The sequence below is a fragment of the Rattus norvegicus genome, chromosome 17 (assembly GCF_036323735.1).
Source record: "Rattus norvegicus strain BN/NHsdMcwi chromosome 17, GRCr8, whole genome shotgun sequence".
In the NCBI taxonomy this organism is placed as follows: Eukaryota; Metazoa; Chordata; class Mammalia; order Rodentia; family Muridae; genus Rattus; species Rattus norvegicus.
The window spans coordinates 42,242,603-42,253,620 of record NC_086035.1 but is presented as its reverse complement, the minus strand read 5'-3'; the positions used below and the strand labels follow the sequence as shown (position 1 = coordinate 42,253,620).

Sequence of the window (11,018 nt, the reverse complement as noted above, 5' to 3'; positions counted from 1 at the left end):
CTCAACCGCTTATCGGAGGATTGTTCTGCGGGAGCTACTCACAGTTCAGCACTTCCGACAACATTTCATGGACCAAATTCCACTCGGCTTGAGAGGAATGTGGCTTCCTTCCCATTAGTCTCAATTTTCCTCTGTTGAGAGAGGGGGAGGGGGAGAGGGAGAGAGAAAGACAGCCACACAGACAGAGACAGAGAGACAGAGACAGAGAGACGGAGACAGAGAGAAAGGGAGGGAGGGAGGGAGGGAGGGAGGGAGGGAGGGAGGGAGGGAGGGAGGGAGGGAGGGAGGGAGGGAGGGAGGAACCGAGGGACTGTCGGTTAACGAGATGCTGTGACCATTTGTGCCATCTGCCCAGGTTCTCTCAAAAGCTCTCCAGAGGCTGCGACGTTCTCCTCAAGGTGACTCCGGGTGATCAGGCTCTTCCAACCTCATTCCCTGACTTTTACCCGGGCCGGATTCTTCTGAGGTGCACCGCAGGACTTTCTACTCTTCTCCCTCCCAAGACTTCTCTCCATCCTGCGCGCCGCCCAAGTCACATTTATTAATCCTTCTCTATAGCAGGATTTCACCTCTCCACTATGATTTTTATCTTTGCTTTGGTTGCATTCCTTGCATTTGTCTCCGTTAGTATGGATCTGTAACTTCTGGATCACACTTAGGCAAGGATACAGTGCCGGTCTTGGATGGCAAAGGAACGGGAATTCAACCCCATTGCATTGTACGTTTCTGTAGTGTAGTGGTTATCCTGCTCGCTTCACATGTGAGAGGTCCCTGGCTCGAAACCCGGCAGAAACAGCACTTGCTATTTCTTTTGCAGTTTTCTGACGTTCTCAGATTCACCCATCTGAAAGGAACAGAGCGTATTATGGGGTGCTCCACTCTGGCGCCAGATTAGGCATAGATCACACCCAAACATCGATTTCCAAGCACAGATCAAATACAAAGAGATCCATTATTAAGCAAGGCAAAGAGACAAAGTGGTTGAATCTGACACCACAGCAAATAGCTTTGCAAGAGTTAATTTTGAGAGGGGGAAAAAAAAAGGTCTGTATTAGAATGATCTAGGACCTGTTGGCAAATTCTGATTGGGTATTTTAATCAGATTAGTCAAAATAATGAATTTTGACCCTGATGTTTTTGATAGTTGGACATTGATGTTCAGTCACAGGAATGAATCAGCAGACAAATAAAGGACTAGACCTTGGGGGTTAGCTTTGTACGTTTTTATCAAGGGGGAAAAGTTGTCGGTACCATATTTGTCATGCTCCAGCCTGCTAGAGCTTTCACCATCCTTGACCCGACCTTTACGAGCACATTCTCCATCCTCTTTCAGGAAAAAAAACAAAGGAAGCCACACTGTTCTACTGTCACCAGGAATTTGTTGGTTCTCCACGTTTTTTCATGTCCACTTCCCTCTCATCATAGAGCAGTGCTTCTCAGCCTTCCTAATTACCTTAGATGGAGTTTTACTGCTGTGAACAGACACCACAACCAAGGCAAATATTAGAAAGAACAACATTTAACTGAGGCTGGCTTACAGGTTCAGAGTTCAGTCCATTATCATCAAGGAAGGAACATGGCAGCACCCAGGCAGGCATGGTGCAGGAGCTGAGAGTTCTACATCTTCATCTGAAGTCTGATAGCAGAATACTGGCTTCCAGGCAGCTAGGATGAGTGCCTTAAAGCCTATACCCACAGTGACACACCTGCTCAAACAGGACCACACCCTCTAATTGTACCACTCCATGGGCCATGCAAATATAAGGCATCATGCTAATGCTGCGACCCTTTAATACAGTTCCTCATGCTGGCTGATCCACAACCATAAAGTTGTATTCATTGCTAATTCATAGCAGTAATTTTGCTAGTTATGAATCATATATAAATATCTATGTTTTCTGGTTGTCTAAAGAAACCCCTGTGAAAGGGTCATTCAATGACTCCCTGAGGAGTAGCAACTCACAGATTGAGAACCACTGTGTTAGAAAATGGCGTAGACTCTCGGGTTCTGAAAGGCTTTTGAGCAGATTGTCTATGAGAACCTCGGCTCTGCATTTTGGGATTCATCAGCCATGCAGTCCTGAGAACAGGTAGACCCACTGCAAATACAAGGGACAAGAAGATCCAGGGCACTGAGGGATTGGTTGAAATAGAGCTTGATTAGCATAGAAGTAATATGAGCTACCCACATCCTCCAGCTGTCTAGTTAAGTTTGAATCTGTCTGTACCTTTGTTCCTTTTTTATTTTTCCCTCTCCCTGTGCTGTTCCCTCGTCTCTCATCCACGGCTTTTATCTGTGTTTTGATTTCCTTCAGGGTTTTTTTTCCCCCTCTGTTAGTGTGGATCTGTGACATTAGCAAAGACACTGTCTTGAATGTTATTTTAGGGTGTTATTGTAGGGTGTTCCTGTTGTGTGATGGTTATCAACTTGCCTCACATGCTAGAGACTCAAAACCGAGCATAAATATTGATATTTTATGTCCCCTATTTTCAGAAGGCAGTGAGGAAAACCCTACAGTTAGCCCTGCCTCCTACCAGTGGCTCTAACTGGAAATGGTCACACCCGATATTTCTAGTTTGGAAAATGACCAATAAACTCAAGAATACTTCCACCATGGCAACTGAGTTTGTCCTGAGAGAACCTATAGAACTCAGGTGAACCCATATGTTGTGGGTAGACTATCTAACTACGCAGAATCCCGACTAGTTTTTCTCTGCTTCTGAATTTGAAATTTGAGATTGGATAGCTGTTCCTTCCTAGAAAAAATGAAGCAACAGATGTGCTTGTTTGCCTGGGCCATCGGTATAATACTCGGCCCCACTAGCAGTGCCTCAGAGCTGAGGTCCAAGTCCCAGGACCTGAAAGGAGAAACCAAGGTCAGTCACCCTTAGGCTACAGCTGGGGAGGAAGAGAAGCTGCTGCTCCAGGTTTGAGTTCAGAGATATAATCTTCAGGTTTACCTGCACCTCTGCACCACAGGTGAGGAATCTTCCAACCTATATAAGGAAGAAAACAGCAATGTCTGGGCACGCGGCTCATTTACACACTTTTCTGCTAGGTGAAGTGCTGAAACAGACACCCGATCCACGGAAAGGCCTGCTGACATATTTACTCTGTTGCCTGTAGAAGTTGTAGTGGCAAGAGCATATTGGGTTGCTCTTTTTCCGAAGGAGAATTTCCTCCTGCAGCCTTGGCCTAAATGCCAGAGTCCCATCGTAACAGAGCCCTAGATCTGGGGCTGGAGACTTTTCAAGGAGCCCACACTAAATTCAAGGTTGTGGAAATTGGGAGATTAGATATGTGGAGTGTTAACGAGTGATTTATTGTGCAGACCAGGCAGAGACAGGGGAGTTGGGGCAGAACAGCTCAGTATTTGATCCTCGACCTCTGCTTCCCAATTCAGACCTTCCCATTTCCAACTCTGTGAAAAGTCTCTGTGAAAAAAACAACTTACCTGAGCCTTCATTGCATCTGGAAAGGGCAGGTGTGGACAAGTCTTTAGATGTCTCTTACCCTATTCCCTCCTTTACCCTTGGCTTCCATCCAAGTACGTACCTACTTAATTACAGTCTAGTTTCCTCTTGGTCCCTCCATAGCTACTATCTTCTGTTTCCCCTTCCTTGGAAGGTCCTCTCCTCTGCCCAAGTCCTTTACTGGGTACCTAGCCTCTGTGTTTTTTTCAGATTGTAGCTCACATATCTAAAAATTAAAAGCAACATCCACATAAAAGGTAACATACAATGTTAGTCTTTTCAGTCTGGGTTACCTCACTCAGGATTATTTTTTCTACCTCTGTACATTTAGCTGCAAATTTCAAAATTTCAAATTTCTCTTAAGAGTTGAATAATATTCCATTGTATAAATGTAGCCCATTTTCATATTCATTTATCAGTTAATAGGCATCTAGGCTGTTTCTAATTTCTGAACATTATGAATAAAGCGGCAACAAACATGAACTAGTATCTCTGTTGTACAATTCAGAATTCTTTATGTATATGCCCCAGAATGGTACAGGTGGATCGTATTAGTTTGTTTGAGATAGGGTCTCTGCACAGCCCTAGCTGCCCTGGAACTCACTAAGTAGACCTTCAGACTGCTCTCAAATTCACAGAGCTTGTCCTGCCTCTGCCTCCCAACTTCTGGGATTAAATGCATGCACCACACCATGTCAGTTTTTAGATTTTGAGGTAGATTTATTCTGTTTCCAATTTTCATAGTAGCTGTACAAATTTGAACTCCTACTAATAATGAGTAAGTGTTCCCCACAATCTTACCACCATTTGCTTTATTGAACTTGGCCATTCTGACTCAAGTAAGATGAAATCTCCAAGTAATTTGAATTTGCAAATTGTGTCTTTCATATTTTGAGATCTCATTTAGTTGGAGATGAGTTGCAGTTCAGAGGTTTACTTCATTATCAGGATGGGGATGTAGGTTGATGTCATTATGCAGGTAAGGCCAACAAGATAAAGCAAGGCCTGTCGTTGGATGAGAAGGAAGGGAAGAGGGAACAGAGGTTTTAGAAGGGAGGGAGAAAAGGAGAGAGGAGGCCAGAGCTAGAGAGCCGAGAGATCATGGTGGCAGATGTTAAGATTCTTCTCTGTGCATAGTTGTAGGTTGTTACAACTAATTTTAAGGGATGGGGGTATACAGGATTTTGGGTTGTCTAGATGGGCAAATTATATCTTATCAATTGGATCAGAGGATACTGTATGGTGTGTTCTTTCATGTGGTGAGTTAATTGAATTCAAGAGAGTTATGGTGACAAGACACACCAGCCTGCTACAGAATTGGGATATGTATGCCTGGCACGGTAACAACCAGCACTGGGAACTAGATGGATAGAGAAATTGCTGCCTGGGTCAGAGTACTTGGGGGCAGCATGGAGCCACTGAGATAAATTAGGGCTAGTTCCAATGACCCGCTGGAGCCAGAACTAGCTAGAGCATGACAAAGCATGAACTAGCTAGAGGGTACATTTAGGAACTGTTCCACCCTTTTTTATTGGAGGAGAAGTATTGGCAGCTCTCAGGCAGACCTAGTGCTGGAGGAGGAGCTGAGAGTTCTAGTCTTGGATCAGGAGGCAGCAAGAAGAGAGTGTGGGCCATTGGGCCTGGCTTGAGCTTCTGAAACCTTAAAGTCCACCTTCAGTGACATATTTCTTCCAATAAGGCCACACCTACTCCAACAAGACACATGTCCTAATCCTTTCAAATAATGCCACTCCCTATGAGCTTATGGGGGCCACTTTCATTCAACTGTGTTTTTACACTTTTCAGTTAGGCATTTTTTCTTAGCTTTTTTAAAGGTTAGGTCATTAAACACATTCATAATTACTATTATAAAGTCCTGCAGCTATATTGCATTTCTCAAGGTCTACTGCAACAGACTTCTTGGGAAAACATACTGTCTTGCCAGTCCATTTGGCAGAGAAGTTATGATACTTTAGAGTTTCTTGGTATAGATATCTGTTCCTGTCTTTATTGGGGGAATATTCTGTTCTTTGGTTGCTGTCACCCACTCTGGATCCTTGGCAAGTGTGGTGGCTGTGGGGTTCCTGGTAGAGAGAGCTCCTGTAGCTTGGTGGATGACAAAAAGAAATGGAGATAGGCTATAAGGGAGGAATCAGAGGGACAGTGGGAAAGAGCTAGTGGACCAGGGTTGGCACGAAGGTCCCCATAGGGTGGAGATGGGGTGGGAGGAGGGGCTCCTGCAGTAGGCTGCTACATAACTAAGAGTAGGTCTGGAGAGATCAGAATGGAGGGCAGGAAGGATAGTGAAAATTGCCTGTGCCCCAACTCAATGTGCTTCCTGGAGGATCATGGTAGAAAGAAAGCATTGTGCTATGAGGAAAGGCTCAGAAGGGCTGTGGGAAAGAGTTAACGGGATCCTAAATCCCCACCAAGAGGTCAAGTCCCCAGAGATGAAGGTGAGATAGGGAGGAGGTACTCTTGGGTTTCAGTCCAGTGTAGTCACTGGGAGTCCCTGGTACAAAAGGTTTCTGTGTATCATTGGCTGACACAAAGAAAGGGAAGGCTGAGTGGATCCACAGGAAAGTCTAATAGTTCTTACTTACAGGTATTTACATGCAGTGTCCAAAAGAGACCAGAAGAGGGCAATAGATACCCTAGTACTGAAGTTGAACATGCTTGTGAGCTGCCTAGGAATCAAAGCCAGGTCCTCTGAAAGAACAGCTAGTGACAATTCCTTTAAAAATTGAAAACAGAGGCACAGAGACTTTCCTACACTGGGCACGTGGCCACAGTAATGGAATTAAGGTGTTCTGAGACATTTGCTTTGTTCACCATAACGATCACTGTCTTCTGAGACACTCCTTCACATTCACTGAGGAAACACATACACTGAAGGACAATTCCCAGAAGGATTATTTCCAGTCTCTTGAGAATTCCTCCATCTACACTATACATACATTGATCTGTGCATTTAACAAATGCTTGTAAGCGTTTACAAACATTGAGTCTGAACCTTTCTATGAGACCATATAAGGGTCCCCTCTACCCCTTAAACTGAGCTGCTCTGTCGGAATTTTCCCTATCCTTCATCCATCTTTTACACATTCTACCGCCATGATAGGAGTTTTTTCTTCGCCTCACCAGCAAGGAGCTACCCCGCACTGCTGCCAGAGCATTATGAGGACAAAAACTCCATTTGGCCTGAGTGGAACCTGCCCCCCCACACACACACATTCGTCTCAATGTTCTATTTCTAAGCCCTGTGAAAAATTGAGGATTTTCCCTTAACACGATGTTATGACTATTTGAGCCACCCGTGGGGCGTTGCTCAAAAGCTCTCTGGCATATACAATGTTCTTCTTAAGGTGTCTCCAGTTGGTCAGGTTCTTCCATTCTTCTTCCTTCTTTGTGTTCGACACCTTAGAGCTTTCCCTGAGATGCACTGCTGAGTCTCACTCAGCACTCCAACCACACACTCCTCCCTCCACTGAGCTTTTTCCCCTACTCGCCTTCCCTATACAGGATGTCACCTTTCTACTGTGGCTTTTTAATCTTTGGTTTGGTTGATTGCAGTTCTCACTGTGAAGGTGAATCTGTGGCTTCTAGGTAACATTTTAGCAAATTTACAGTATCTTGGATTGTAAAGTGATAGAGTTGAGGCTGTGGGAAGTTTCTGTAGTGTAGTGGTTATCACACTTGCCTCACACGTGAGAGGTCCCTGGTTTGAAACCAGGTGGAAACAGCACCAATTTTTCTCACTTTCTCTTGTCAGAATCAGTTCATTTCTTACACTTTTGGACAGTTCGAACAATCTCAGTTCCACGGTTTCAGCCTTCACCATCATGCTTTCTTGTACCATAGCTATACTAGGTACCTATATGATGACCAATGGAGACTTTTAGCATAAAAGAGAGTACAAACCCAGTTCTTACATTGGGGAATTAGCTCAAATGGTAGAGCGATTGCTTAGCATGCAAGAGGTAGTGGGATCGATGCCCACATTCTCCACATGTTCTCATGGCACTTTCCTGTGAAAGCCTGACAATCTACCTTTTCCAACTTCAGCACGCACTACTTCACCCTCTCCTTAGTCCATGCATTTGGTAATTTTTCCTTCTCACACTCACTTCATGAACTCCTTAGTCTGTGCACTTGGTTTTTGTGAGTGTCTATTTGTTCTTTCACTTACCAGACACTGGATCAGAACCTCCTCTGTGTCACCAGGTTTAGGACTTCTTCCTTAATCCTCCATATTGTGCTGTGCTGTGAATACTCTGGGTGCTTCTCTGCAATCTTTCTTTTCTTCCTCCACCTTTTGTTCACAGGTACCGTGTTAGTGGAGTTTTGCACCTCACAGGCATGAGGTGTCCCATAGCTGGGCACTGCCATCATCATCATCAATGTGGACAAACCTCCACTAGTCTAAATTTCTCATTTCTAAGCCCTGAGAAAAACTGAAAATCACTTTGCTACGACCATTTGAGTCACTTACTTTCCAGCATCTACGACATTCTCCTCCAGATGTTTCCGAGTGCCTCAGCTCTTCCGTCCCCCTTTCCTCCTTGTATTTTACACAGGCGCTACTCCCCTGAAATAACCCCTTTTGTCTCTACCTTCAGAAGGCAGTGCAGAATGCTCTGCAGTCTTCCCTGCCCCTGTGAGAGGCTCTAAGAATGCTCCCTCGTGACATCCCTAGTATGGAAAACAACCATTAAACCCACAAAGGACACCTCCACCAGGGCAGCCAGAAAATTCTGAGTGAAAACTCTTGATTCCATAGCTCCTGAGTGGACAGTCAGACCTGGGACATCCTCTGTGGACCATCCAGATCCCGGACAGATTTTTCTTCTGTTCCAAAATCTGAAATAAGATTATGGACAGTTTTGGGGGGGGGTTGTTTGGTTGGTTTGGGTGTTTTGTTTTGTTTTGTTTTGTTTTGTTTTCTGGAAGAATGAAGCAGCAGGCGTGCTTTCCTAGCTGTCAGGAACAAGGGACCAAGGACAGTGACCATTAGGGTACAGCTAGGAGAGGAAGGAAGGAGAGAAGCTCTGGGTTTGGGTTCAGAGACACAATCTGCAGATTTGCCTTCACACCTCAGGTGAAGAATCTTCCAATAAGACAACAACAGTGTCTAGACATGCGGCACACTTGCAGGCTTCTCTGTGATTGAAATGCTGGAACACATATAGCCCAGTCCAGAGGACATGCTGCAATTGGGTCTAGAAATGAACAATTTGCTCTCTTCCCTCTAAATGTAATGGCAAGAACATACTCAGTTGTTCTTTTTCGGCGGGAGAATTTCCTCCTGCACTCTGGGCCTAAATGCCAACCTGGTCTGGAATGCCCTGGCAGAGATCCACAGTAACAGAACCCCAGCTCTGGGGCAAGAGAATATTACCAGGAGTCTATATTCAAGACTGTGGAGGTTGGGAGATTCTATATTTCGTGTGTTAACGAGTGAGTTACTGTGCAGACCAGGCAGAGAAAGGGGAGTTGGGGCAGAGGAAGAACTCATTATTTGATCCTCAACTTCTACTTCCTAATTCAGGCTTTGTCATTTCCCAACACTGAGCGCCTGTGAAAAACACTCAATTCACCTGAGCCTTTGTTGCATCTGGAAAGGGTCAGCTATGTGCATGTACCTTTTCAACTTGATACGTGCAATAAACTCTACAGATCTTTAAGAGTAGTTAAGGGCATGTGGACCTGGACACCGCAGGTTGTTTGTGGGTTGCAGGGGAATGTCTTTAGTCATGTAAATGCAAATGGAAGCAGAGGATACAACTGAACAGTATGGGCAGAGCTATTTGATCATTCAATCAGTCAATGAACAGAAAAACTGTTATGTTACTTTTCAACACAGAAGAGCAGGAATGATTTATGAGAGACAAGAATGCCAGAGGTGTAAAACAAGTAGGAAGAGAAGGACAAAGGGTTTGGCCTTTCATCTAGGCTCCACCCCACAGTTACTTGGTAATGGCCAGGTGTGCCTGACTCTGTATAAAAGGTGCTGGGTGCCCCCTCCTCTCTCTTCTCCTCTTCCTCTTGCTCCCTTATCCTTTTCCCTCTCTCACCATTTTCCTTCCCCTGTCTCCACATGCTCATAGCCCACCCCACCCCCCTTTCTGTCTGTCTCTCTCTATCATGGGCCTCAGCATGGGCCCACAGAGACACCCCCTTCCCCAACACCATACTGAGCCTCCACCAGACACATCCCTGGCTTCATTTTCTTTTTATAAAACACAACAAAGGGCAGTTGTAAGTGAGCTCACTCAGCTCAAAGGGGCTTGCTTAAATGAATCTCAGTATGTAAGAGCTGGGCTGCTGCTCTGTTGCATTGTGCTTGCCTAGCATATAAAGCCATAATTCAATCCACAACACTTTAACTAAAGTTTGGAGAAACATCTGAAAAGACCTGACTTTATTGCATTACACTCACCTTGATATTTGCCTTCTATAATGTCATGAGGGAGCTCACTAAAAGGTTCATTGTAGATGCCACAACATAGACCTTTGTTGGGCTCCCTGGGAATGCTGGGAGGCATAAAGCTCAGTTCAGAAAACTGTCAGGAAAGATCTCGATAGGAGATGCTTTGGACCTCACTAAACAGTTGGACACTGATGAATGGCTTGGGGTTCTGAACCTGACATTACTCAATTCAATGTCTCTAGATTAACAGAAGGCAGGAAACAGAAAAGAAGGAGCAGCCAAAGGTCGAGATTGGGTTTTTCTGGGAGTGTTACCCAGCTATCTAATCCACACAACTTTGCAGGAAGTCAGCTGGTGAAATCAGTGTGACTGGAGAGGAGGCACACTGCGGAATATGTGATCTGAGAAAGATGCATGAATTCACTGCTGTTTCCTACTGCTTCCAGACTTATTCCTTCTGGTGTGCTTTCAGGAAACTAAACCACAAAATTAGAACTCAGATAGATGGCATAGGGCAATCAAAAGGAAACAAATTGAATGTGGTATGTCTTACACAGCTCTACAGAGTACATCTATACCACATTTGTTTCATCTTTTCTTTTACTTTGAAGGCATATCACAGTAGCAAAAAAAAAAAAAAAAAAAAAAAACCACAAATGTGGCCCGTATGGGGACCAAACCTGCGACCTTGGCACTATTTGCACCACACTCTAACCAACTGAGCTAACCAGCCACCTGGAGTAACCCCTCTATGAACTCTACAGATAGTAAAAGAGAAAAAACTATTGAGGAAAAGGCTTCCTTTTTGGTTTTTTGCTTTGTTGTTGTTTTGTTGTTGTTGTTATTGATGATGATGATGATGATGATGTTGCTGCTGTTGTTTTTCGAACTTTTAAGATTTTCTTCAGGATGGAAAATTTTAAGAACCGCGCGTTATTCGAAGTAGAAAATGTCTCGAAGCAAAAAAACAAAAAAAAAAAAAACAAAACAAAAAACAAAACAAAACAACAACAACAAAAACCTACCATAGCAACAAATGTTACCTTGCAATCATTCCTGAGCACCGTTTGTGGGTCCCAGAGATACTCGTCCTACACAGTCTAGTTCACTCGCT

At 44.3% G+C, this 11,018-nt stretch overlaps 1 non-coding gene across 1 annotated transcript; it reads left to right on the top strand.

Annotated features, from left to right (window-relative positions):
• Window positions 1-7,143: 7,143 nt before the first annotated feature.
• On the top strand, window positions 7,144-7,216 carry Trnav-cac6 (transfer RNA valine (anticodon CAC) 6). Its single transcript has one exon. It is a non-coding gene; the product is annotated as a tRNA-Val (tRNA).
• The last annotated feature ends 3,802 nt before the right edge of the window (window positions 7,217-11,018 follow it).